Source organism: Panthera onca, chromosome B1 (assembly GCF_046562875.1).
Source record: "Panthera onca isolate mPanOnc1 chromosome B1, mPanOnc1 haplotype 2, whole genome shotgun sequence".
Lineage (NCBI taxonomy): Eukaryota > Metazoa > Chordata > Mammalia > Carnivora > Felidae > Panthera > Panthera onca.
The window spans coordinates 102,645,980-102,651,043 of NC_138342.1; positions in this window are offsets into that span (position 1 = coordinate 102,645,980).

A 5,064-nucleotide genomic window follows, 5' to 3' on the forward strand; every position below is an offset into this window, starting at 1 on the left:
AATTTATTTGTAAACTCGGGATTTTCCCGCTTTCACTCTTGTCCTCAATTATTTGGATCACTCAGGAACCAGGCAATTTATTGTAAACAAGTCACTGAGCTTCTGTGTGTTGCAGTTTCTGCATCTCTCAACTCTAGTGTTTTGATCATATATCCATTGACCTACTGTTACTCTTAAATATAGGATTGATAAAGAGAGAACAAATGGGTAATTGGCTTTGCACAAGTAAGTACAAGTTTTCCCTAATTTTAGAAGAGTGGGAGTCTTGTGTTTTAAAGACTATAAAACTTTCAACTACTCTACTTTTAAAATCAATTTTGTTTAATAAATATAGCTGTTGCAAACTGTAATTATTTAAAGAAGAAAGAAAGAAAGGAATGTGAATTTGCAATAGGCAGAAAGAAACAAGAGAATGCCTGAGGGGTAAAGTAGGGGATAGATACAAAGGGAAAGCAGGAATGTCCTGCCTCTCAGACAAGAGCTGGAAAGAACATACCCCCTGAGGTCAGAGAGACCTGGGTTCAAATCCCCACTGTGCTGTGCAGCAGGTGTGTGATCTTAGGTTTCCTTATCTAAAGTGCTGGTTAGGGGGAGCACCTGGGTGACTCAGTCAGTTGGGTGTCTGACTCTTGATTTTGGCTCAGGTCATGATATCATGGTTTGTGGGTTTGAGCCCCACGTTGGGCTCCCAGCTCCAGCTCCACGCTGGCAGTGGGGAGCCTACTTGGGATTCTCTCTCTCTCTTTCTCTCTCTGTCCCTCCCCCACTCATGCCATCTCTCTCTCTCTCTCTCTCAAAATAAATAAATAAATACTCTTAAAAAAAAATAAAGTGGTAGTTAGCATTAAATGAACTACTTTGTGAAGGTGTCTAACAACTGGTTTGAAAGATTGGTTTCATTCCTCATGTTCCTTCCTCCTTCCCAAAACTTTATAATTCTCAGCTCCTATTCTGACGATTCAGCCTCCATCCTCCCAATGAAAGCAAAATTAACCTCCTTTGGTGCCACTGCTCTACTGCAGCAAGGCCTGTCTTATCAGGTCTGGCAGGCCCCAACTTTTGGGGGCCAACCTGATGATTCCTGGTGCCATTTCCCTTCTGTCCCCCATTCTTCCTCATCCAGAGTCTTCTGTCAGTGGCCCCCACTGACATACAGCTAACCTAGTCTCTTGACATGCAAGCCCCCACAGTCCCCATCTGATGGTGCCAAGGACTCCAGAAGCACCACTTGGAATTTAGTTCAAGCCACCTACCTGGCCTCAGCTCATCCATCCATGAGCATCTTTGGGTGAGAAGTGGAGGTGAGGCCACACTCCTCTGGAGATTTTGCCCTGTTTGCCTCATCACTTTGGCATTCCAGCTGTGATCCTGGAATGCAGAGAGCATTCCAGTGGCTCCTCACTTATCCTTGCCCTTTATATTTAAAGTGTGTGTAGTATCCTTAGGGAAAATAAGTCCAGATTTACTTTCAGAACCTTTTCCTGAGCCAACTGTGCTATATTATTAGAGGACTCTAATCTCCCCTTATTGAGATTCATGTGCTCACCAGAGAATACAAGCAGAGATTCCTCAGGAGATGCTTAGCTTTAGATGTCCTTCCACTCTATTTATTCAAAACAATATTTGTATTTACCCAGTAAAATGCAAATCAACTTCCTTAGCACGAGATGGGAATGTAGGTCTTGGATAAATAGGTAAAAAAGATTCTCGTAGGAATCTTTCAGACAGAATGTTTTAAGCTTGATTGAAATCTTCAGAGCTGTTAGCAATAACAAGCAGTAAAAATACTCAGCCTACTTATAAAAGTACAAGTATCCTGTCTCTCTTTTTCTCTTTCATTGCTGAACCCCCAGCGCCTAGCAGAGCGCCCAGCACTTAGTAGCTGAACATTGAATATTGTGAAAGGGTGAGTAAATGGATGAATCAATCCATTGTGGTGTGGGGTTTTTATGTTTAACAATGGTTACTATTAACTGCAAACCATTGATATTCAGAATGATGAGGAAGATTGAAAAAAAATTAAAAGGAAACCTTGTAAGAGAATTTTGTCAAAAGAATAGATAATATTCTCAGACAAGGATTCTGAATTCCGGAGAGGACTCATCCTTGGGCGGGTAAGGTTTTGTTATGTGATCTTATTAGTTTGTGACCTTGGAAAACGATTTGATTTTTCCTAATTTGGGGTGGTGGATAGGATGAGATGAGATCATTTATTTAATGCCTAAAAATAACAGGAAGACTGGTTTCAATTTCTCATCCCTCATTCTGCCAAAAACTCTCACCACTAAACCCACCCTCATCTTCCATGCTGATGATTCAGTCCCCACCCATCCCACTCAAAAACCAAAATTAAGTCCCTATGAATCCGTTGTCCCACTGCTACAGGCCTTTCCTATCAAAAGCTAATTTCTCAGCACTGACCCCCACCCCCACCCCAGAGTGCTCCCCACACCTGGGGTCAGTTTATGGTTTATCTGGGGCTTTTCTTTATTCAACAGATTTATTGTGTCAGACCCTGGCATAGTGAGGATACAGTGATTTAAAAAAAAAAAACAAAAAAACAAAACAGATACACAGGATCTATCCAGTTAGAGCACTCAATCCAACAGAATAAATGAGATGACAGAGCAGAATCCCATTAACATTCGGGCAGAGGTCAGAGAATAAGAAACAGGCTCTTACAAGGAAAGCCTTTGTGGGGTGGGTATGTGTCCATCCCGGAAGTCAGCCTAACGGGGATTGAGACATGTGATGGGTGGAACTACAGTATTCCTTTTTTCCCCTTTATGCAATCTTACTACTTGGATAAGATAAGAAAGGATATTCAGGGAAGAACAACTGAGGAGGCATTTTGCCTGAGAAAGGGGATAAAGAGAATTCACCGTCTGAAGGATAAAGAGAATTCACCATCTGAAGGATGCTGTAATTGTCACCCTCACACTCTGGACACTGCCATTCTCCTCTAAAATCTTCCAATCTGATTCCCCCTTGCTGGTAGCTTCCTCCTGCCCTCCACATTCTCTCACCACCCCAACCACATCTCCTATTACTCTCTGACATCATGCAAACTTCTAGTTCCTCTCTTTTCGCCCAGCCTCCCAATCTTCCTCCTGCTTCCACTGTCTTCTCTGCCCAACCCCTGGCCTATCAGGAATCATAACAGCCACCATCTTGTCATTATTCCCACCCTCCTCAGTCCAGCCTACCATCCTCACGTGTCGCGCTGACCTGATCCCACCATCACCTGCCCCGATGTGTGGGCTGCTGAGTGTCACTGGACACAACCAATCATACCACAGATTGGCCCTGCAGCAAATTTGGGGTCATCAGTCTCAGTAGGACCCTCAGCATTTCTTAGCAACTCTTTAAATATGCTCCTGCTCAGTTTTCTCCTGATATTGATTTTAGTCTTTCACTGTTCTCTTTAAGATCCTAACCTTCCCCTTTCTCCCAGTAGATGGCCTTAATTCCTACTTAACAAGCCTACTTGTCCTGAATTCTCAACCTTCTCCTACAAACTCATGTGTCCACACTCTTTCTTACTTCCTTTCTCGCTCCGAGAGTGAGAGGATCTTTTTCCAATCTGAGGCTTAAGGTTCATTCTCCAGAATTAGGATCTTACTCTTACCTATATTTAAATTTTTTCCCCTCCACTAGCTTCTTACTCTCAGCCCAAATTAACAAAGCTGTTTACATCAGGACTCTCTTAGTTTCAAGTGACAGAACCCAACTCAAGCTAGCTTAGGTAAAAAAGAGAGAATTTTTTTTTAAGGTGTCTGGCAGGATTTTTAACTGTAAACAATAGAACCCATTCTAACTATCATGAGCAAGAAAAAATAATTTTTTTTACAGTTTATTTATTTATTATGAGAGAGAGAGAGGGAGACAGAGAATCCCAAGCAGGCTCCATCCTGTCAGCACAGAGCCCATCATGGGGCTCCATCTCATAAACCATGAGGTCATGACCTGCCAAAACCAAGAGTTGGATGCTTAACCAACTAAGCCACCCAGGCACCCCAGCAAAAAAAAAAAAAAAAAAAAAAAAAAATTATTAAAGGATTTTAGGTACCTTGGCACAATGTCTGGCAGGATTAGGAAATGATCCTTGGTGGGTATGCAGGCTGGACAATGCCCAAATCACACTGCCAACTTCTCCAGTGGAGAAGCTACCGCTGGTAAACTCTCCATGCATGAGACAAACCTGTGAGAAGCTCAGATCTATTGCCTCTGAAAGCTTAGATCTCTCCACCCTATTCTACCAAGAACTCTAAAAGGTGGATTTTGTGGAATGTTTTCTATGCTTACCTTGCTAAAGTGGTCACACCACACACACTACTGGAGTGTGGGGCACCATCCACACCTTTTTACAAGGTCCCCTTATCCACTGTGGATGAGAAACCTGGAACTACATTTCCCAGAATCCCTTGCTATCATTTGTCAATGAGAAGCATTTGCCAATATTTGGAAGGCAGTAGAGGTGAGAGTTGCACTCAGAGGCATGGGCCAGACAGGAAATTCCCAACAAGTTCCTGAAAAGGTCTGGTGAACCAGTGGCTCCCAGTAGAAAGCTGCAGAACAGGACAGTTAGTGGACTTTCTGAGGATTGCTGTCACTTCCTGGCCATCTCTTGAGAATCCCTACTGTCTTTGGCACTTCAGACTCAGCTATTCAGTGGTAGTTTCCCTGATCTGTGCTGCTGTTTTTCTAGCAGTTGGTGAAGCCACTAATACCCTATATTAAAATTTTCACAACTGTACTAAACAGAGTGGTTTTTATTTTCTTAACTGAACCCAGACTGATACAGTGAGTTGGAGCCTTAGCAAAAATAGGCATGCTGCTGCATAAGTTTGGCAGTTACAGTAAAATAATGTAAAGGACATGTCATCAGCAAAACATACCAGCAGACATCAATTTGAGGGATGTCTGGGCAGGGGTGACTTCTCAAATCTCCCCAGGTTTCATGGGAGACATGCCTGGATTAGTGGTAATGGTATTTTTTCTATTTAGGGTGAGACCCTGCCAGATCGATCCAACAATACCACTGTGACACCACAGCACATTACC